General features: G+C 36.2%; 1 pseudogene; it reads right to left on the reverse strand.

The window, feature by feature from the left end:
- Positions 1-18,597: 18,597 nt before the first annotated feature.
- LOC139007788 (U6 spliceosomal RNA) lies at positions 18,598-18,682 on the reverse strand (annotated as a pseudogene).
- Between the last annotated feature and the right edge of the window lie 6,636 nt (positions 18,683-25,318).

Here is a 25,318-nt window from a genome sequence, read left to right on the forward strand (position 1 = left end):
ACTGCTACTTCCACTTCCTTTATTATTCAATCTTGCTTTTTAATTTTTTTGATTCTCCATCACAAGGCTGCAAAAATAAATAAATATAAATCACGGCGTTTTTTATAAAAGGTTGATAGGTTTCTTACCTATTAACTTTTTGCAGTGTTGTTGCACTGACTCCTGGTGCAAAACAATTCAAAGATAGTACGTATAACCAACAAATATATGGTGCTGTAATCAATTAACCGACACGCAGAATGTCTCGTCGAGCACTGTTGCACTGTATATCTTTTTCTTCTAACCCTCCCACTCCTGTCTCCTAATGAACATGGCGATCAAGTGGGTCCGTTTGTCGAATGCACCCGAACGCACGGGAAGCTTACCTGAGGCACATGTTGACAATAATGAGGCCATTTCCAGAATTGGGCATTTTGTCACTCGAGTAAAAATAAGATGCCATGAGTAAAGATTAATCTCGTTATAGTGCAATTCTTAACCTTTTTATATTAATGTCAATATTGGAACAATGTATCTTGGATGTTTTCACTATGTATCTTTGCTACGCAACACCGATGTACATGTTTACATCCGGTTTTAGAATTGCATTATTGATCATGAGTAACGTGAGTAATAATATTACTCAAGTGATGCCCAACTCTGGCCATTGCGAGAGACATATATTTGAATTATGCAATTTTTTGTCTCTGTCGATGAATGTCACCCAAAATGAGTTCGCGTGTCACCTCTGACATGCATGTCATAGGTTAGTCATCACTGTTTTAGTGGATTGTAGACATTCATGAAGTTTCAATCCAGGATTCTTTATCTAGCAAAACTATCCTTTAAACATGAGGCAAAATAAAAGCATTCTTAGATAAACAAAAATGGAGAGAATTTTTTGCTAACACAGCTGTCTAACAAAAGAAGTTCTTTAGGTTGAAATGAAATGACACCAGATGTGAAGTAAAATACACAAGAAAAAATAGAGCAGGAAATGATAAATATATGGTTAAACATCACTCTTTATATATAAATATATATACATATATAAATATATACATGTATACATATATACATATACACTGAGTGGCCAGATTATGACCACCTGACATTTATAGGCAAATTAGCCGTACACTGCATCGTATGGGATATGGAAGCCGAAGGCTGTTCAAACACCTTTGCTGTCTGCAGTTACCAAGATAAAACGTCTCTAATTCTCACACGAACACAAGGATTGGACAGTCGAGCATTGGAAAAAAGTCATGTGGTCTGATGAATCACGTTTCCAGTTGCATCATGCAGATGGTAGAGTGAGAATTTGGTGGAAACAAAATGAAAGCGTGCACCCCACATGCATGAGTACAACCCTTCAAGCTGGTGGGGGCAGTGTTATGGTTGGGGCATGTTTTCCTGGCATGATTTGGGCACTTTAATTCGTGTGGAACAACGTCTGAATAGCACAACATACCTAAGAATCGTTACTGATCAAGTTCATCCTATCATGTTGATGGCATATCCCAATGGAGATGGCTTCTTCCAACAAGACAATGCGCCATGCCACGGTGCTCATATTGTGCAGGAGTGGTTTCAAGAACATGAGGGAGACTTTACCTTGCTTAGGTGGCCCCCACAATCACCAGATCTCAATCCAATTGAGCATTTGTGGCACAAAGTTAAAAGAGCCATCAGGCAGCTGGTTCCACAACCATCAAATCTCATAGAACTAGACAGTGCTATTCATCAGGCATGGTGTCAGATTCCTCTCATCACCTTTCCACATCTTGTGGAGTCAATGCCAAGAAGAATCGCTGCAGTATTGAAGAAAAAAAGGTGGCCCAACGAAGTACTGATGGGGTGGTCATAATAATCTGGCCACTCCATACATATATACATATAATTATATATACTCTTTACATATATACATATATATACATATATTCTCTTAATTTAAAAAAATCCATACTGTCTAAAGCAATGATTAAAATACAATTACTGTATTCATAGCGTATATAGGTGTGATATATATGACAATATTAGCATAAAGGAGGAGGAAACTGAGCTATATTTAACTAGAATTAGGTCAGTATTAATTTGAAGTAAATTTTGATAAATTAAGGTGGAGAAGTGGGAAAATAGGGAGATGCTGGTTAAAGAATATAAAGTTGCAACTATGTAGGATGAATAAGTTTAGAGATCGAATGCATAATAATGTTCAACAATATAATACTGTACTGAATATTGGAAATTTGCTAAGAGAGTAGATCTCAGGTGCTTAGGTGCACATAAAAAATGGTAAGTATGTGAGGAGATGGATATATTAATTAGCTTGACTGTTATAATCACTGCATTATGTATATGTATATCAAAATATTATGCTGTACATCTTAAATATATATAATTTTATTTTAAATGAATATTGTAATCTATAGTGTAAACCATTTTGAAAGTTAACTCAAAAAAACTCATCAGAGTAATTTAAATGGTTTATTAAAAAAATACTGATTTACTATAAAAAAAGACAACAAAGGAAAAATAGTGGAATAATAACAACAAAAATATGTGAGACATATAGAAAACAAATAGCAAAATGACAGACATAAATCTAACCATATAAAAATTACATTAAGTATGAATGCACTAAAGACTACAATCAAAAAGCACAAATCATCAGTTTAGATAAGAAAAAGCAAGATTTAATTACATGTTCTGATTTAAAGTTTTGATTTAAAGACATAGGTTGAAAGTTAAAGGATGGAAAATATATACGATGCACACAGTAACCAGAGAGAGCTGAAGTGCCTATAATAAAAATTTTTATTTAAACATCAGTATTTATAAAATGCTAGAATGTACTTTTTTTGCAAATATTTAAGCATATTTGAAAATATAGATGCAACTTTAAAATGTACAAGGGAATACAATATTTGTCTTTTAAAATTCTGTTAGGGGCTGTGGAAGTAAAAATGTTAGAAGTCTGCTCTTCTATACCTGTTCTGCCATTATACAGAGAAATAAATTAAGTATCGTGGGTTTCTGACATTCAAAATTACACAGTCATAGCAAAGTCAATATTAGAAGCCGTGCTCTCTTTCTTGGTCCTGCATTCCTTGCCCATTTTAAAGAGGCACCACAGGATGATGATTAAGCTCATGGAATTTAGAGCTACATTTAAAAAATTCTAACTCAGCCCTGCTGGCATGGCTCAGTGGTTGAGTGTTGACCTTTGAACAAAGAAGTCACCTTACGGTTCCTGTTCAGGACACATGCTCAGGTTGCGAGCTCAATCCCTAGTGGGGGGCTTTGCAGGAATCAGCTAATCAATGATTCTCTCTCATTATTGATGTTTCTATTTCTCTCTCCCTCTCCCTTCATTTCTGATATAGAAATATATATTTTTTAAAATAATTCTAACTCCAAACCTTGTCAACATTGTGACCCTATAAGAGTTTTCCTAACTTTTCTGTGCCTCAATGACATCATCTGTAAAATGGGAGTAGCAATAGTAAATATCTTATATAAATGCTGTGAAGTGATACTTGTAGAGTACTTAGAACGATACCTAGTACAAGGGAAGTACTCCATAATTGTAACTCATTTTGACTGAGGGCTTTGGAATGTTCCAATCCTATATAATAAAAGCATAGGTGGAGTCATGCCCTTGCGTGATATCATCACAAGATGGCCGCATGTACAGCGGAGGCGGGGCCAGCTGGACACTCTGTGTGGTGAGGCCTGGGGTCCTGAGGCTCTGCGCTGCGCAGAGGAGGCTGGTCCTGGCGTCTCCACTGCCTTGCATGGAGGAGGCGGGTCCTGGTGGAGGAGGCAGGTTGCGGCAGGGGAGGGCAGTTGGGGGTGATCAGACCAGCAGGGGAGTGGTTAGGGGGCAATCAGGCTGGCAGGCAGAAGCAGTTAGGGGCAATCAGGCAGGCAGGCAGGCGAGCTGTTAGGAGCCAGCAGTCCCAGATTGTGAGAGGGATGTCCGACAACCGGCAGTCGGGCAACCCCAGAGCGGTCCCAGATTGGAGAGGGTGCAGGCCAGGCTGAGGGACACTCCCCTCCCCGCCCCCGTGTATGAATTTTGTGCACCGGGTCTCTAGTATATGTACGAAAGATAAATCATTATCACATCTGCCAGCATATTTGCACAATGCTGGCACAGATTTTAGTGCTCCTGACTCTGATGTTGAATCTCTATGTGGACATCAAGCTGTTTTAGGAGTCAGCATTAGAGAGACTGAGTTGCAAAGAGGCAGCACTGAAGGGAAAACCTTGCTAACAAGATAATATGTGCTGAACTCAGCAGTTTGTCTGTTATTGCTGATGAAGAGGAGACAGTGCAAAATGTGAGACATGGGACACTCAGAGGAAAGTCTGTGTGCTGCACATAATTTATTACTTGCTGGAAGACTAAAATGGAACACTAGGTCAGCAGGACAGCCAGATGGCAACTCACTGACCTCAGAAATTCTCTTTTCCAAGAAGATTTTTTTTCTAGCCCTTTGCTCCCCACTTCACTGCCTGAATTCCATGTGCCTGGCTCTCCCGGACACAAGCAGAGTTCTTTTGCCCCTGTGACTTTTCTCATGTGGATTACTTGTTCAGAATGTCTCCCATGCACATGAGACTTTTCCTCTACCAACCACTTTTTTAAACACGCTTAATAGAGTGCAATTCATTCAGCTGAGCACTTAATATGTCCTGAACACTGAGATGAACACTGAGAATACAAATTCACACAATTTTACAATCAAGTGTGAGGTAGTTCCCTTATCACACTTTATTATGATTGTCTACAATAGCCAGTGGTTCTCAATCTTCCTAATGCCGCGACCCTTTAATACAGTTCCTCATATTGTGGTGACCCCAACCATAAAATTATTTTCGTTGCTACTTCATAACTGTAATTTTGCTACTGTTATGAATCATAATGTAAATATCTCATATGCGGGATGTATTTAGGTGACCCCTGTGAAAGGGTCGTCTGACCCTCAAAGAGGTCGCGACCCACAGGTTGAGAACCGCTGGCTTAGGCAAAGGTGTTCTGCGAGTGTAGACAAAGTATTTTACCCAGCCTCGGGATAATCAGCAACTACCTCCAGAATAGTTCAGTGAGTTAAAGTTAACTCTATACATAAAGAGAAGAAACAGAAACAACACATGCACAGGTCAGAGGTGAGTGTGTGGCATGCTAATAAAAATAAATCTGGAAAGGTAGGAATGAGTCAGATCATTAAAGAGCTGCGAATGATGAATGCCTTGCTAAAGGATTTGTAATGTGTGACCATCATGGGAAGCCACATAAAGGACCGGATTTTTACAGAAGTATAAAGAATGGGTGGATTAAAAGAGTAGAGGCAAGAATGGAGTCATTAAGTTATTTAGAGGGCTACTGAATAACACCAATAGGGAGAAGATGAAGGCCTAAACTAAGGCAGTGATGGTGAGAAAGAGAACAGAGATTAATTTGAGAGACATTCAGGAAAAATCAGTGTTCCTTGAAATCTAATTAGATATATGTGTTAAAATTAAGAGTGGAATACAGAATGACTCTCAAATTTTTGGTTTTAATAAATGTATATATGGTGTTACCATTCTCCTGAGAGGGTATATAGAAAGTAGAATACCTTGATAAGACTGCATTAGAACATATTCACTTTAAAATTCATTTACATATCTGTTTAAAAATATTTGTAGAGACCCTACCTACTAGATGCCAGAGACTACTATAGGCACTGTAGATATAGCAGTAAATAAAACAAACAACATTCATATCCTTCAAATAGCTTATATATAGTAGTATATCTATGGACACTCCAGTAGGTGACTGAATTGGTGCTGGACTTAGATGAGAGATGTGGTTTAGAAATGATCCAAGAGAGAACAGCTTATAGGTAACAATTGAAACCATGGCTTACTACATTTCTGTACTTAAACATTTTCTTTTTACTACACAGAAAGATGTAGTTTAGCAGAAACATTTTATATAGCAGGAGTATTTAGGATAATGTGGGTCAAAACTAATACAATCATAGAAAATTGTGCCAATTCATGTTTTATTAGCTAACATATAGCATTAGAATCCAAATGATGATAATGCTACTCTGTACCTAAAGAAGGCTCTGTACCAAATTATAGTGACTATGAGGATGGAAGAACTTATACCATGTCTAATAAGTATGGTTACATCAAGGTGAGATGTTTGTTTAGACAGCAGAAGGTGATCATGGCACCAACCTGCAGTGAGGGTGCAATTTGCCTTACTCACTTTACCAATTAAAATGTTTATCTTATCCAAAAACCATAACAAAAATACCCAGAATAATTACAGACCAAATAGCTGGACACCCCCATGGACCAATCATATTGATACAGAAAATGAACCCTCACAAGTAAAAATGGTTTCTACCCATGGGTTGTTTGATCTCTAGACAGCATGATTAGGATTTTGAGTCCTTCTGGGTGTTTACAAAAGACTTGGATGAAAAAAGCTCCAGATTCTTGAAAATAAAGAGAAGTATCACCATGTTCAGAGGTCTCTCTGTTCTCCTCTAAGCACGAAGCCCAGACAGCCAGGGCATTGGTTCAGGATAGAAATTGTGCAATGTATTTCACAATTGTTGTCTGACCCACTTGCCAAACCAAGAATGTCAGCAAAAGGCAAACTAAACTCTCTTCTCATCAGTTCATATTGTATTTTAGTCTTCCATTGTTTCTTCTCAAGGACTAGACCCAGCGAATAGAAAAGAGAATGTGAACATTTAAAATGTATTTTAAATTAGAGGACTTTTATTTGATCCAAAGCACTGGGAAACTCCATGCTCTGTCTGCCCTAGTTCCCATTTAATCTTCATTTTCCCATTTCTTGTCAGCTGTGCTTACAGATGCTGAAATCTTATTTGTTTATCATGGGGCCAAGAAGATTTATGGTTGGGTGCATGTTTAGCTGCCTTCTCTGCTCTCTTGGCACAGTTCCTGAGCTGCACAGCACAGGAACACTTAAACAGGCTTAAATGGGAAGTCATCCCCACGTGCTCTCATCTGGTTAATTTTCATCTTATGTTTTGGTTGAAGTTAAGGTAATTACCAAATTATTATTTGTCATTTCCTTTATCTTTGGGATCAGAAAGACATCTGTTGAAAGTTAGGATCATCTGTCATTTATGCCAGATGTTGGTCAGTACCTGAGTGGATGTAAAATATGAGAAGGAGCTGGATGTCCATGCAGGCTAGCTGTGTGTGTGTGTGTGTGTGTGTGTGTGTGTATGCACGCGCGTATGCTGTGTGCATCTCTGTGTGTATTCATACAAAGGAATCCTACTCTGCCATGAAGTCTTGAGAAATCTGTGCATTCTTGCAACTCCTGCAATGATAAGTTGTAAGGAAATAAGAAATGCTGTTGTTCACAATATTTGCATAGTTTTCAAGTCACTAATGTGGAGAAAAGTAATGAAGTCAGATAAAGTATTCTGAGTTTCCTTCCTGCTGAGCTATTTATTTTCTTCACCAACATGTTGTATATAGTCCTCTTTACAGAGTGAAAATGAGAAAATGATCTAATATTTGAACTGTGTATCATTTAATGAAGAAATATGTGATATTTATGATTATGCTGGCTTTTTGAGCCAGAAAATACTGTAATATTTGCAAATCCAAAGTTATCAGTTGACCCTTCAGTTCAGAATTAACAAACTTTTTCAGTAAAGGGTCAGGTATGAAATATTTTAGGCATTTTGGGCCATACAATCTCTGTTGGAACTAAAACTCTGTTGTTGTGACACCAAAGCAGCCATGGGTAATGTGTAAATAAATGAGCATGGCTATGTTCCAATAAAATTTTATTTACAAAAACAGGCAGTGGGCCACATTTGTCTAGTAGACCACAGTTTGTCAACTCCTCCTTCCAACTGACATTCCATAATGAGTGGAATAACAAATTGATGTTTCTGCATTTTTCTCTCTCTTCTTTCATCTCTCTCTAAAATAAATAAGTAAATAAATAAATAAATGTGGCAATCTGGTGAAGATCTTGAAAGTGATAGGCCATGCACACACATACGTGACATGGCAGATTTTCTGAGCATAAAATGACATGCTGATATTCTCTGTGTAACCTAAACCTTACCCTGCTTGGGGAAAGAACCCTTCATTATTTCCTTTGTCATTATTAAGATAACTATATTTTTCTTACTTTCATCTTTTCTTTCATGGCAAGCATTCAAAGTCTTGCATAAATAAAAGTGCATGTAGCTGCAGGACACTTAAAATGTCTAGACTACAGGAACAAAGGACATATTATGTTCATTTATATGCCCATGAAAGCTGCATGCCCCAGGATGTGAAAGGAGAGGCAGAATGGTGTAATGGCAAGTTAGTGACCCAGGCATCAAGATACTTGTGTTCCAGTGTTAGCTTTGCAACTAGTTGCTTTTGAACTTGAACGAATCTCTTAACTTCTCTGATCTTCAGTTATGTAATCTGTAAAAGGACATGATTGCCAGTGCTCAGATCTTGATTTCTAATACCAATACAAGAAACCAGGGCCACTTTAAAAAGATGCCTGATAGGAGGATTGAGGCAGGGACTATATCAGATGATCCAGGAAGACCTTATAGTGACAGAAAGTAAGAAAGATCTCAAAAAAAAAACAATATAATAGGGCAGAGGAACCAATTGAAAAAGCTCCCAATGGCTAAAGCTAGAGCAATTTGAACAACAAAATACATAATATAATGTTAAATGAAATCTCAAAGTATAAGCTGAAATATAAAATATCTATCCATGAATTTATACTGATATAAATAAGTAATTGAATAAATAAAGAAATAAATAAATAGGGAATAAGAGACAAGTCTTCCATATAGAGAATTGTAAATAATTTCTATAGATTGCTCCCCATCAAAGGTAGAGCATAGCTCCTTCGCCTCTAAATGAGTACTACACTTTTTGACTTGCTCCCAAAGAGTATATGGACAATGGAACAAAAAATGTAACTTTAAAGTGGAGAAATCTAGCATACACTATAGTTAGGATCAAGGTTAAGATCAGTAGTAATGAGCCATGTTGGTAGCAGGTATTCTTGATATAACATAATAATGCCTTCATCTTCATCATCTTTCTCCCCTAAACTTATAACTCCAGCCTGATCATGAGAAAAGCATCAGACAAACACAAACTGTGAGGCATAATACAACATAGCTAACCAGTATTTCTCAATACTGTCAGGGTCATAAAAAACAAGGAGAGGGAGAAATCATCAGAGCCAAGGGGAGCCTAAGGAGACATAACAACTAAATGTAATGTGATATGTTGGATAAGATCCTGGAACAGAAAAAGGAAGTTAAGAAAACATTAATGAGATCCAAAATAAAGAATGAAATTTAGTGAATAATAATGCATCAGCTTTAGTTAATTATTTGTGAGAAATGGACCATAATAATGTAAGATATTAATAATAGGGGATATTAGGTGGGTATATGGGAACTCCCTGTCTGTACTATCATTGCATCTTTTTTTTGTACATTTAACACTAAAGTAAAAAACTTTAAGCATTTAAAAATGACATGGTTGAACTATATTATACATATTAGCTTTTTATTGCTCTATGACTTTAATATCTGGGTACTGAAGTATTATTCCTTTGTGAGTTAGGGCAGGAAGGAATCTGTTTCTTATAGCAGAGTTCATTATAGCTATCTCAAGTCCCTGACAGCCTTCACAGTCTTCCTAGCACCAAACATGAAATTCTCAATATATGTTGATTACAAGGGAAAAAATTCTTAATTATCTTTTCTCTGGATAAAGAAATAAAAACAATCTTTGCTCAGGCATAAAAAACAGTCTTGTTTTTTCCATAAGTACAGTCTTGTGATCCTTTATAGACCTCAAAACAATTCTAACATTTTGAATGAATACTGCATAAACCCACCTTACAAGTCTATTAAAACATTTTCATTGCAAACGTGGCTGGTCAATACTCTCTACATACTAACTATAACTAATTTGCAGTGTCAAAGATTAAGCAAACTCATCCATAGTCCTTGCTTCCTGGCTTAGCCCAGAAAGCAGTAGTTTGAAAGGTATAAACTATCTGCAAGTCCTGGTGCCAGGGTTACTTCAAAGGGTTAAACCAGGCTAGATTTTTGGAAAGAGATCTGCCTATTTTCTTACAGGCAGAAACTCAAGAGTGAAGGGCTTTTCAAATACCTTCAAGCAAAACAATCTACCAAATAAAGAATGGTATAATGTGAATTTTCCTTTCCATTCCTAAATGATGAATAAGAAGACTTTAAAGGGAATATATTTAGAAGTATAAATTTGACCTTGGAAATATTTCAGCAGTTAATTTTTAATTGAATTTGTTGAGATGACATTGGTTAATAAAACCATATAGGTTTCAAGTGTACAACTCAATAACACACCACCTGCGTAGTGCATCATGCACTCACCACCCAGAGTCAAGTCTCTTACTGCCACCATTTATCCTCTTATGTTCATTGCAGCGATATTCACAATAGCCAAGATTTGGAATCAGCCCAAGTGCCCATCAGTAGATGAGTAGATAAAAAAGCTATGGTACATTTACATGATGGAATTCTATTCAGCCATAAAAATGAAGAAAATCTTATTTCACCATTTCTGATTTCTTATGGTGGCTTTCTTTGTGACATTCGATTATGCTGCCTTTCCCTGTCACCACTTTATCCTCATGGATCTCTAATTTCTCCACTTCAGGGTATGATTAGCCAAACCATGTCTTCTCCTCTGAAGTGTTGGAAGGATGAGTAAGTGAGGAACTGTCAGGGGCTTTGTGATATGTGATCTATTTAAACGTGAGGTTATCAGCGAAATTGTCACCATCTGGTTGGTAAAAGGCAGAAATCTCAGGGCAGCAGCCATATTTGCCAATCATGTTAGAGAGACTGAAATATGTGCCTAGTGAAGGAGGACACTGGCTTGAAGTAAAGGATGAGAGCAAGAAAAAGACATATGAAAAAGAAAAGCATTTCCAACTGTTTTTGAAAAGAACACTATACTACATTGTAAAGATAAATAGGATATTTAAGGCACATATTTGATGATTTGCTTACTCTTTCCTTCATGAGATCTCTTGTAATCATTTTTTTTTGTTTTAATACTTTTCTTTGGTGGATTTTGTTAAATAGTACTATACTGACTCAGAATTGGTGATAAATGGAATAAAACTAGCTCTAATTTACCTTCATATTAACTCCATGTTTTTTATTTTGCTTTAAAAAGTATATATCTTTATTAAATGGTACTAAAAGGCCCAAAATATTTGAGAGAATAAACTTTTTGTAAGAAGTATCAAGTGCTTCTGAAACTCTTATTGCTAACTTTAATGTCAGTTTGTTATTTTGAATTGTTTAAGCTGTAAAGATTTTCACTTTGCCCCTGTAATCCAAATTGTTGTAAGTTTGAATGCATAATAAATTTTATTAATTTTAAAATACTCTGAAAGTTATCCCTTTCAATACTTCAAATTCACCTTGTCCCAAAGTATTTATATTTCTGTGTGTGTGTGTGTGTGTGTGTGTGTGTGTGTGTGTGTGTCTTTTAAGTGCTAGGGTACTGAACTCACATGGTTATGTTTTGTCCCTTATGAATTCCTAGTGTTTTGTGCTGTCATGTTGGGGTGTTGGTAACTTTTTATGGATGGAATTCTCATCTCTTTTCCTTCTTGAGAACTAGCCTGCATGATGTCATCCCTTGACTCTCCATGGAATTGTTTGTGTTAATCAAAGGAAGGGTTAAAGCAGTGATGGCAAACCTATGACACGCGTGTCAGAGGTGACACGTGAACTCATTTTTTTGGTTGATTTTTCTTTGTTAAATGACATTTAAATATATAAAATAAATATCAAAAATATAAGTCTTTGTTTTACTATGGTTGCAAATATCAAAAAATTTCTATATGTGACACGGCACCAGAGTTAAGTTAGGGTTTTTCAAAATGCTGACATGCCGAGCTCAAAAGGTTCGCCATCACTGGGTTAAAGCAACAATTGGGACTCTAATGCTGAGTCTACTGTATGGCCTGTAATAATAGAGGTTGGAAGGGAAGGTCCTTAGTAGCCACTGCTTCTTCATTTTACTGATGATAAAACAGAGGCTCAAGAAAACCCACAAATTACTTGTCCAAGCCTACCAGAACCAGTCAGGGATACCTGAACTTTCCCTAAACTATGCCGCATATGCTGCTGGTGATTCTCACAAACTCTGTTGGGGCAATTCCCCAATCTCTAGCCATTCAGGCCCATTATACGGTATCACTGTTTAAAAAGTTCCTGTCAAGGTTAAGTTGCTCTCTCTGGGATCTTTTAATAGAGTGATATGTTCTTCTGTTTAATACTAGAAAACTCAAATTAATTTAAATTTAAGTATACCTCTCACCTAGACTAACTACATGCAAAGTCTTCTTGTTATTTCTGCCCTTGGGTACCTCTCAGGGGACTACTCCAACCTTTGACAAAACCCTTTCATCTTCAAGGCAGGAGGAGAAACAGGAGAGAAATCATCAAGGTACATGCTTAGCAGGCCATTGATTTCCATTGAGCCCTATTCTCATTTTGCTGTTGAAGGAAATCAGTCATAAAATATAAGCTCAAGATCTGTCTCTGTTACCATACTTTATGATACAAGCTAAAGATGGAGACCTCACTTCTCTCTCCCCTTCATTTCACCTAGAGAATTTAGGTCACTTTTATACATCTCTGATGTGGTCTTGGAAAGTATCTCTTTAACTCATTTTAAGAAGATGAACTTTAAATCTCTGAGGTTAGAATATAAGAAATACCGGTGCCTAGAGAAGCCTGTTTTTAGGGGGTATCGTTAAATTGCCATAATTTAGAATAAATTGATCATTAAAATATTGATTTTAAAAATAAAGACTCAATGGGTTCAGGGGTTCTCTATTATGGCTGTATCCCCAGATGTTGTATGGCTCAATTCAACCAAAAGCCACTATCTTCCTCTGGTTTTCCATGTGTTTTCCTCCCAAAGCTGAGAGCTTGGTCAAAGATGATGGACTTTTTATGATGGCAGAGAACTATATATGTATTTAGAAATATAAATGCAGTTTCAATTTCTGTCTAAAGCCTCCATGTCAGCAGCTAAATGCCATTTATTGAATTCACAGGAAACAAATGAGAACTGTGAACTTTTAAGATCTATATCCATATATTCAATTCTCATTTAGGTGTAGTAAACTTATAAACTTTAAGAAGCAATGAAAAGTAATTCTATTAGGAACATACACTCTCTAATTTTGTAACAGGACACTTTACAGTACCCAGGAACCTTTTCCCTCACAGGCAGCGTTGCATATGGTTGTTCTAATATGGTCAAGTGAATTCCACTCAAACATTATGCAAATTTATGTCCAGGCTACCATCTACCTTCCCAATTGCTTAGCAATGTTTTATAGTGGCTCTGAGAGTGTTCCCTGTGGTCCTGTGTGTGTACTGAGTAGGCATCTTTATTGCCTTTTAAATGAAATAAAGATTAGAAAACATTGATTTACATAGCAGGGTGGCTCCTAGATAAATAAGTAGCAAAATACAATCATCATTTGTATGAAAATTGAGTTTATCAGCCACTTTGGAAAAGACCTAGAGTGCAAATATCATCCACATGCTCCAATTTAATGAAAGCATAGTCACTGATAATAGCACAGGATTAAAGAAAGAATTATGTTGAGAACATTTCTCTGACCGTGAACTTACTCTCAAATATTTCTGCAGTGAGAATAATATTTTGGAAATATTTTACTGGTTAGCAATCCATGTTTGTCTTTCCTTAGTAGTATATCTAACATGAAAGCTAGACATGAGGTTTGTGGTCCCAGGGAAAGGAATACAATATATGAAAAAAATCTATACGATGTAAGATGAAAAATGTGACAGAAGTGGAGGTCTGGCTGCATAGGAAGGGGGAAAAGAGAGCTTCTAGTGGTGAGAGGAAATGGGGAAACAGTATAAGCAGCAAGAGGTCAGAGTTTAGTTGTTTTTTCCCCTTGAAATCAAAATCCTTTTGGAATAAAGGGTTAGAAATATCTAGACTGTCCTGAGAAAGTCCCAGTGGGTGTCTTTATTTCTCTCTCCTTGGGGCTTCTGAGATTGAGAGTAGAATTAAATCAATTATCCTATATAATAAAAGGCTAATATGCAAATTGTCCCCTTGGGAGTTCGACCACTTGAAATGACATGCGCTGACCACCAAGGGGTGGTGCAGAATGCAGGGGGCAGCACGGAACAAAGGAAGGCCCCGCCAACAGCTGGAAGGCCCTGATCGGCCCTGATCTCTGGCCAGGCCTATGGACCCTACCTGTGCATGAATTTCATGCACCGGGCCTCTAGTGTAAAATAAAAATAAATCAGTCATATTAAATAAAAAAGCTTTATTATCATCACCCACTGAATTTCATTTGAAGTGTGTTCATTTCAACCTAGCTACATTACTACAATAAATAAGATAAAGAGAAAAACATAGCTAAAAGATTTAGGCTAGCAGCTTATTTGGATATTAACCCTGACTTCTTTGGCTTAATTCATAAACAATTTTAAAAACATGTATATACTTTCCCCCTTGAAAACTATTTATGTACTTTACATTAATGAGATAAAAAACAACAATCCACAACCAACCAACCAAACAAACAAAAAACCCACAACTAAAGTTTGAAATTGATGACATGATCTTTGTTTTTCTTCTTTATTTTATTGAAGTATTTGTCAGGGTCAAACCTTTACACAGCAGTTTTTGTTTATAGTATTAATTTACTAAGAAAAAAACATGCCTTTACAGTAGTGCCAATTAAACTTTAACCCAACCCATACTTAAAATTTCAACCAGAATAGTTTGTTATCAATTCTATGTGGTTGTTTTAACTGGTTGTGATGTCCATGCAACTGTGTAATAGCATAGGCCTGTAATAATTCTCTAGGCAGTGGACATAAAAAAGAAGAAAAAACCCTCTATAATTTAATTTCCTCCTGACTCCTGCCCTTTCCTTCCCTTGATGAGTAAGTGAATTAAATTACTAAAATCCTCATCACAATTTCCTCCTGCCCCATGAACACAGGTTTGGCTACTCTCAGAAATAATTGCATTCTTTCTTTTTACATGCACCAATAAACTGAATTACTGTGTTTGAACTGACATTGGTGAGAGGGAAGGAAAACGTCAGGTTCAGAGTTTAAGAAAAAAAAAAAAGCAACTAAATGTCTCTGCTTATATAAGCTTCAAAAGAGATACCACCAGAGCTGCATACTTGGTGAGCTTATCTTAGCAAGAATGGTTTTGCAAACGGAATCTATTAACATGCATTATAACTTCCCACACCAAGGAAACATTTCCCTTACTGTTGTTCTTTGAGGTCAGAAGGGCTCTGTTATTAAAGGCTGCAGCCTAAGAGTGGCCCTGCAGGTGCAGATCGGAGAGAATGCTTGGCAAGCCAGGGGTGTGCGCATTAGGGATTTTTCTCTGTTGCAGCGTGGATGCTGTAGAAACATTCTATTGATTCTAGGGGAAATTTCAGCTGCTTTTCAGTTCATATAAAATTTTTTTTGACCTAAAAGTTTTCACTCAGAAGAAAAAGAGAAAGAAAGAAAGAATGAAATAAGACTGGCTTACAACCATTCTGTCCTTGGTAAAAACTGAATGAAGGGCATTTAAAAATCTATCAGTCTTCTAACACTTTTTTGGTTTAATGTAGAGCAGTAAGTGTTAGGAGGCATGTTAGATAGTGAAAGGAACAAAACAATGGACAACATAGAGCGTAGGGCTTAATTACTGTTTCCATTAAGATCCAAGGCATGCCAAAGAATTATTGAGTAGAAAACATTGATATCTGAAGATAAAAAGGACTTCACATTAGATGGGAAGAGGACTGATTTTAAAACCTGCCAGAATTAGATCTTGAAACAGAAAAAAATGGCATTCATGGAAAAACTGGTCAAATTAAAAAAAATTGGGATTCAGTTAACATATCACTGTTAATTCCTTAGTTTTGACTAATGTAACACAGTAATTTAAGATGACAACACCAGGGAACATTAAAACCAGGTGAAGGGTATGCAGGAACTTTCTGTATTATACATCTAAAATTAACACAAATAATATCCCCCCCACCCAATTATTCTAAATAAATACTCCATTAAAAAATGTCTGGAGGCAGGTACACAGTCTCCTTCCGTGTAAGGCCCAGGGCACTCTGAACACCTGTCTTGCCAAGAGGATGCCCAGAGATCTATTAGATTCTTGAATGAGCAGACTGGGCAGCATGCCGTGCTCCTTTATTTTGTTTGAAAGTGAAACAGACCTCTCTCATTCTAATGTTGTGTATTGTAATACTGATATGTGAAGTGGAGATGCTCAGAGGCTAGGATGTTTGTAACTGGAGGCTTGTGTCTTTGAAATTGGATATTGAGACCATCATCTTCCAGTGATCAAGGCAGAGAGACTTGAATGATGGCACTATGAAAATTAATCTGCTTGAATCCCAAGCAGTGAGGCAGCCTTAAGGGAACTCAGAGAAAGCCAGTAAGATGCTATGAAAAGACACTACCTTATATGGTGTCCCAGTGTCCCCTTCCACTAAAGAAAGCAGGGTAAATTGTCCAAAGATATTTTCAGAAGAGACTGGTTGAACAAGCTGAGACTTATAATTCTCCCTGTGTTAGACATGACCTCCTCAATGTCATCTACTTGCCACCCAGGTACTGAGGTATTCTGGTCACCAGAGCAAGCCCCGAATTGTGTGGAGACAGACAGATGATTGTCCATACAAGGAAATCTGAAGGAAGGTAAAAGGCTGCCTGGCTAAAGCTGGAAAGGGCTTGACATTCTCATTACTCACTCCTTTGGTTTAGGATAGATCCTAAAAAGCATCTTTTAAAATGTTGCTTCAGTGAAACAATGTGTTGGCAAACACTGTCCCATTACTAGAGTAAGATTAAGAAAAACTGAGAATCTCAAATCACTTTTGAATCATGGGGATTAGGAAAAGGAAACCCTGAAGCCAAGGACACTTCTGACATTTCCCTAATCTACCTTGCCAGCATCTTATTTCATCTCTCCCTCAGACCTTACTTAGCACATACCCAATTCTCATTCACTGTAAGCTTGTGATTCATGACAGAAATAGTTCCAGTTAAGATCTAGAAGCAGAAAAGTTCTAATAAAAGTATGAAGGTAGAATGTTTGGAACTGATAAGAGAATTTGTGGTACCAACTGATCTTTTTCCTGAGCTGTCCTCATCCTGTCAAGGAATAGAAGACCTTCAACTTCAAGACCAAGTCCAAAACTGGTTAATTAGAATACTTGTATGTCTAATTAAATTTGAGAATGGCTCCTAATTATTGATTTCATTAGCATTAATTATTATGTCAAGTGGCTAGCCATACATTATTGCCATAAAGTGCATCTTAAGGTCAATTCACAAAGGTATATTTTCTTTTTACACAAAAGCATGGGAAAGACTTGCTATAAAGCACCCATCCTATTCAGTGTTCTACATGCTCCCACTGAAAAGTATAAATTTTCTAGCTGCAGTAAAAGTTTTTACAATTCCTATAGCTCTCCCAGGGGCAAAATATTGATATTTACCTCTGATGGAAAGACATGCTTCACCCTGGGAGCGCTTACAAATGTTATCTAAATTAGTAATCTTCATAATGAAGCTGACAGAGTCAAAATTGATCAACCTGAACAGTTCCTATAAGTAGCAATGACAATTTTTATCTTCCTCTGCAGTTTTTCCATAAAGTGACAGCATCGCCTGATATCTCATATTCCAAAATACCAATAGATAGTCAACCAACAATCAAAGGCTTCAATAAAGTGAAGAGTCTAAGAATGCTTTAAATCTTGATCATGGTTATAAGGAACCACATATATGTGAATATTAATTGTACGGTACAACTAAGCTTTCTGTGGCTTAGTATACCTATTTTAGCATTCACAAAAATCAAGGTAAGATAAGAGTATAGGAGTACAAGGGATGCACACCAAAATAGCGCATTCTCTTAAGAATTTAAATTTAAATGTTTTCTTGTATACCAAAATTTCAAAATTCTGATATATAAATTTCTTTGCCTTTGTATATTAGTGGAAGACATGCTTTAATAGGTTGCTCAAATAGGGATATGTGCTTTGTCATCCTTAGCCCCTCATCTGGTAATTTTTCCTGAGTCTCTAATATTCTGTTCCTGTATAACCCTGTGTATACACATATCACATAATATATTGCAATTACTAAATTAGTTGTCTATCTCCCCAACTAGACTATGAAAGAAGGAACTGTCATGTTTATTTTGATATCTAGCACAAGGCCTAGATTAAGAAATGCTTAATAATTTTTTAAAATTAGTTTTATGGACATAAAATTTACATATCATTAAAAATGCCAATTTTGAGAGTACCATATAGTGAGTTCCAGGCATGTAACCATCACCACCATCAACATACAAAGATACAGAATAATTTCACCACTCTTAAGTACACCTTCATGTCTTTGAAATCAATTGCTTCCCCAACCAGTCTATGACCCTGAAATTGCTGATCTGCTTCTTTCTGTCACCAGATTTTAATTTTTTAAAAAATATGAATGCTTCACGAATTTGCATGTCATCCTTGCACAGGGGCCATGCTAATCTTCTCTGTATCGTTCCAATTCTCTCTCTCTCTCTCTCTTCCCCCCTCCCTCCCTCTCTGACTTTAGAATAATTTTTTCACGATTTATCTATGTTATTTAATGTATCAGTAGTTCATTATTTCTTATTACCGATCAGTATTTCATTGCATATACCACAATTCCATAATTAGTTCATTCGTTCTATATTCAATATATATTTAGATTGTTTGGATTGTTGACCAGTTTTTCACCAGCATTCTTCATTGTGTTGTGTATATGATTCTGCCTAATAAAAACTTCCATTACATTTTATGTACAGCAAGTCTGCCAGCAACTGCTTGTCTCAGATTTTATTTTTCTGAAAGGATTTCACGTTCATTTGAAAAAAAAATTCCACTGAATATAGAATTTAGATTAACAATTTTTTAAAATATATTTTTAATTGTCTGCCTTCATTGTCTGCCTTGCATAGTTTCTTATGAGCAATAGTCATCATTCTTCTTTTTTATGTATGTTTTCATTGATATTAGAGAGAACGAAAGGGAGAGGGAGAGAGAGAAGGGGACTCTACCTATGCAGATCTCTGGAGTAATCTGCTTCACAAATTCTAGGGTTTTTGTTTTGCTTTGTTGTTTTTTTTGTTTTTAACTCTGATCTCAATTTCTTTAGCTGAAGAGAGCCATTAGGTTGCAACTACGTATTCCCTCTCTGTGCTGCAGCCTGAAAACTTAGTCTAGACAATAAATTGGGGTAAACATACACCTGATTTCATTTGTTTTTCTTCTTTCAGAAACCACAGTCTACAATTGCTTAGTGTCCAAGGTCTGATAACCATAGTTTTATATATTTTTTCCAATTTTCCAGCTATGTAAGGTGTGAGCATGAATCTGGTCCCTATCGTTTTTTCATGTCTGAAAGTTTTCTTACTCTTGATAATTTTTTAAATGTAGTGAAGACATAAAATATTATGGTCATTTAATATGCCAATTACAAAATTTAAGAGGAATATCTAAGAAGTTGAACAATATTATCAGTATTCAAGGATATCAAAATTATACTGGTAAATATCAATTTCATCATTTAGGCTCAATTAAATCAATTGTTCAGGTAAAAATGGAAAGGGAAGCAAGGTATGGGAACCATGGTTTAATAGCAGTTTATGTAAAAATACTGCTCAGCTTTTGATAATTTTATAAAAGTTCTGTGCAGGGTGTTTTATCAAGAAGATTATTTTTTTAAATGCCATCTTCAATAAAACCCTTCATAGAAATATGTGATCAAATCAAAGGAGTTATAATTATCACTCTGTAATTCTATACTCAATTCAATTTTCTTAAAAATTTGAACATAAACTTACCATACAACCTAACAATTATACTCTAAGTTCTACCCAAGAGAAAGAAATGAAAACAAGTCCATACAAAGATTTGCATGCAATTCTTTTAGCAGCATTATTTATAACAGCAGAAAATTGAAAATAATCCAATGTTTATCATCTGGTGAAAGAATTAACAAAACATGGTACATTTATATAATGGAGTATTATTCAGAAATTTAAAGGAAATATTAATATATGCCTGCTTAGAACCCACTTTTATAAATAACTGATAAACTAATTGTGTCTGAAAGAAGAAAATCTTGGCCTATAATAATAGACTAATGTGGTATTTTTGCAATCACCAGAGAGTGATCCAGAAACAAGTTTTACCACTTCATGTGGTCTATTCTCCATCTACCTCTGCAATAGTTATGGTTCTGTTTTATTTTCTACCATCCTGATTTTTCTTCACTTCTGGTGTTTTTAGAAATTTTGATAATGTATTTGATCATAGGGTAATTTTGTCTAGAAATCACCAATCAGAAGAAATTGGAAAGAGAAAGTGAAACAATGATATATAAATAAAAAAATCTTTTAGTTTTAACTGACAGAAATCCAATTCAAAGACCAAATTTGAAAGGAGATTACATTTTGGATAACTCAATATTCTTAAGAGGGCAGTTCTCTCCAAACTGATCTATAGGTTTAACGCACGGCATGTGGGGAAGGATGAAAGGGGGAGGGAATCTCTGGTGAAAAAAGGGGACATCATAATGATTTCAACAATAAAGATAAATTTAAAAAAATACAGTAACAAAATACTCATTTGAAAAAAAAAAATCCCAGCAAGCTTTTCTCCCATAGAATTTTACAAATATACACACGCACATGCGTACACACACAAGAACTAATCTTAGCTTCTTAACTCATACCACAAAAATCAATTAAAATGGATCATAGGACTAAATATGAAAGCTTAACTATAACATTTTAGAAGAAAAAAAGGAAAAAAAAATCTTTGTAACTTTGGATTAGGCAAAGATTATTGGATACAACACCACAAGCACAATTTATAAAATAATTGATAACTGAACTTCATCCAAATAAAAATATTTCCTTTTCAAAAGACATCATTGTAATCATGGAAAGCAAATCATAGAATACAAGAAAATATTTTCAAATTTTATTTCTAATACAGTACTTGTATCCCAAATGTACAATATACTCTTACTACAGGAGTATAGTAAGAAGACAAACAACCCAATTAAAACATGGGAAAAATATCTGAATAGTCAATTCACCAAAGAGATATATGAATGGCCAATAAACACAAAAGGAGCTCAGCATCATTAGTCACTAGGGTAATGCCAATTAAAACCACAATGAAATAACACCACACAAACACCCAACAAAATGACTGACTTAAAAGTTTGACAAATCAAGCATTGTCCAGGAAGTGATGAAATGTTATTGATAGGGATCTAAAATGATAAAATCACTTTGGAAAACAGATCTTTTCTTAAAAATTTGAACATAAATTTATTATATAACCTAATAATTATACTCTAAGTTCTACCCAAGAAAAAGAAGTGAAAACATGTCCACTCAAAAATTTGTATATGAACTTTTTTTAGCATCATTATTCATAATAGCCCCAAACTGAAGAGTCCAAATGTTTATCAGATGGTGAAAGGATAAACAAAATATGGTACATTCACATAATGGAATATTATTCAGAAATTAAAAGAAACAAAATATTAATAGATGACTCAACATGAATGAGCCTGAAAAACATACTGAATGAAAGACGTCATATTCAGAAGACCAGTTACTGTATGATTCTTTATATATAAATTTTTATTTTAAAAAATCTTCAAGAGACAGAAAGCAGATGAGTGGCTGCCTAGAACTGGAGGTAGGAATAGATATTGGCTGTAATACAGCACAAGAAAACTTTTTGGAGTAATGGGAATAGTGTAAATTGAAATATGTTGTTAGTTGCATAACTCTTAAAATTGTACTAAAATTCATTAAATTGCATGCCTAAAATGGGCATATTTTATGATATGTAACTTATACCTCAATAAAACTGTTTAAAAAATGAGAATGAAGGGGAGAGGTCATTCAATTAAACACAAGTGAAGCAGCAATATAGCTAGTTCTTTGGGAAACACAGTAACCCTTAACTTGAATACCATGAATCAATCTCTATATCCTCCATCTCAACTTCTGTATGTGTATGTGTGTGTGTGTCTGTGTGTGTATGTATTTCACCTAAACTTCCTACATACCACTTTTTGTGGTCAGGAAACATGCTTTCTTGGCTTATGTTTAACTAGAGGCTCAGTGCATGAAATTCATGCACTGGGAGGGGAGTGTCCCTCAGCCCAGCCTGCACCCTCTTTAACCTTGGAACCCTTGGGGGATGTCCGACTTCCGGTTTAGGCCCGATCACTGTGGGATCAGGCCTAAACCGGCAGTCGGACATCCCTCTCACAATCTGGGACTGCTGGTTCCGAACCGCTCACCTGACTGCCCCTGCTTCTGCCTGCCAACCTGATCACCCCCTAACTACTCCCCTGCCAGCCTGATCGACACCTAACCGCTCCTCTGCTGGCCTGTTCACCCCCAACTGCCCTCCCCTGCCAGCCTGGTCCCCCCTCCCAACTACCCTTCCCTGTTGTCCTGGTTGCCCCTAACTTCCCTGCCCTGCTGGCCTGATCGCCCACAACTGCCCTCCCCTGCCAGCCATCTTCTTGTTGTGGGTGCTGCCATCTTCAAGGGTGGGGCAGTTAATTAGCATATTCCCTCCTTATTGGCTGTGGGTGTTGCCATCTTTGAGGGCGGGACAGTCAATTAGCATGTTCCTTTCTCGAAACAACACCTCTTCTTTTAGAAATTCCTCTACTAAGAATTTGAGTGCTACATTACTCCTTTATTAGTGTCAGACTGCCTCTAATTTTTCTAGAGAAAAGATTATTTTCTGAACCCATCTTAAACGTATACTGGTCTCTGAAATCTGAATAAATGAATATTCTCTCTCAAGTCCAGGGCTTTCATCACCACAATTTATGTTAGCTCCTTTTTGCTCCACGCCACTAGCTCTCTGCTTTTCTTTGGGTGTTCTAATGTCTAATTTTCAACAGTTTTCCTCAAAATGAAAATCACTATTGGCATGGTAAGCATTTCGAGTTTTATTATTGATTTATGCCTTGGGTGAAGAGGTTAATTAAATGTGAATTTTAAGCCGACAACATGATTAGGAGAGTGAAGCAACTGGAATTCATGAATACTTCCAAAACCATTAAACTGTTTAAAATGAACAATGAATAGAGGTGGGGGAATGGAGGTGGAATGGGGAGACAGACCAGCCCTCTGTTACTTGTGACTGGATTAATGAAATTCTGAAGAATAACAAAATCTTTCCAAGGCTTTTCATTTTGCATTTATATTGACATTAGCATGGAATATAATACATTCCTAATAAACCACTCTTCCATATTCTCTTTGTTTCTTCTGTTTCAAATTGCATCATAGAACCTTGAGTTTACCAAATCAACTATAGAAGGGAGAGGGGGAACAATTCATGCATTATCAACCCTTAAAGAGTCCTCAGGACAACTTTGTAAAGCTTGAGAAGGATATATAGACCAAGTATCTTCATTCTCCCTTTTTTCCAAAATGACCTTTTGGAGGTCATAATTTGAAAACCTAAATCCAGGGTGAATCTTATCTCAAAAAGTTGCATAAAAATTATTACATAGCAATAATTGATATCAGGAAATGAGGAATCTGGGTTTGGTTTCAACCTACATTATAATTCCCCTGAATTTAAACACTGGTGGATTTTATTTACCATTTGTAACCTTCCTCCTTTAAATTCCTAGGCACATAGTGGACAGTCATTCAGTTCTGGTTAGTGATAAATAAAGTTCTACAACCCTAGGAGATGTAAAAATATAAATGACAATGATTACCTAAACATACTCATTGATATAAAAAAGGATAGGCAAAATGTTTAAATCAAATGAGATAGTCATTCAAGAAAACTGAAAAATTACTAAGGACATGATATATACTAGTAGATATTAATAATTACATGGTTATAGAAAAGACATCTATTTTAGAAACAAAGCAGATGATTTATGACATTCATTGTTATTACAAATATATGTCCTAAACATTATCAACACTATAATAATATTTGTTGCATTTTAATTTGCAATTGGCATAGCCCTGTTAACAAATACTAGATAAATAACTATAATGTGGGGTATAGAAATGATGCAACATATTAAATGGTACAGTATCACTCAGAATCAACCTTAGAACACTAAAGAAATTTATTGTCATTGTGATTCAATCCAGGAAAATATCTACTGTGCCAAAATAACAGAAAATATATAGACATGTACTGAGGTGGAATCAAAGACTCAGAAAAATGCAAGTTAAAAATAAGCCTAAGAATCAGATAAAAAAGATTAAAAATACTGACAAACACTAAACTAATAGCTACATAAGGCTGAGGAAGGAAAGATGAAACATTTTCCTGTTAGAGACTGAGAAGCCATTCAGTAAATCATTGTGAAAGTTCATGCAGGGCACATGCACAGGGCAATGACCACAGCTAGGCTTTGGACAATGAGGTGCTGATATTTTGCCTTAAAAGCTGCAGCAGATCAAGGCCTGAGGCACTGACATCCAAGTCCAGGTCATGGTTGCCTGTTTCAGAGTGGTCTAGGAATGGTCTAAGATTCTAAGTCAGGATCTTAGAAGAATTCTGCTGACTGAAGTGGCTAACTCCTAGAACCTAATTTCTCAGAGTCATCAGAATGATACAAGGAACTCAATCTCCCTTTCAAATGTTCTCCACTCCAGGAAACTTCACTGTATCTACAGTGAGTGTCAGCCATATCGTTCCAACCCCTGCTTCTCCCACTCACTTTATTTGGTTCCAGGTGGCCAGTTTTGCCTTCACACATAGGCCCCACTCTGCACTTCCTTCAGGTCTGAGTTAGAAGGCTCTCCTAAGAGCAGGGTTTCTCAGTCTTGGCATTGTTAACTTTTTGGAGCAGATGATTCTCTGCTTTGAAGGTGTCCTGTGCATTATAGAACATTTAGCAGAATCACTGGCCTTTACCACTAGTTCCCAATAGCACCCCAATTATGATAATAAAAATGCTGCCAAATATCCCCTGGAAGGGCAAGAATGGCTTGCCCTAGCTGAGAACCACTGCTTTAGAGGTTGCTACCTTTAATACACTGGCCTCAGGAATCTGACTCTCAACCTACCTAATCCCAGATTATACAATTGTTAAGACAGTAAAGGACATCTGAAGATTAAAGAATATCTTAAGCCAGAAAA

The sequence above is a fragment of the Myotis yumanensis genome, unplaced genomic scaffold (genome assembly GCF_028538775.1).
Source record: "Myotis yumanensis isolate MYYU_CA2020_CCGP unplaced genomic scaffold, mMyoYum1.0.hap1 SCAF_3, whole genome shotgun sequence".
Lineage (NCBI taxonomy): Eukaryota > Metazoa > Chordata > Mammalia > Chiroptera > Vespertilionidae > Myotis > Myotis yumanensis.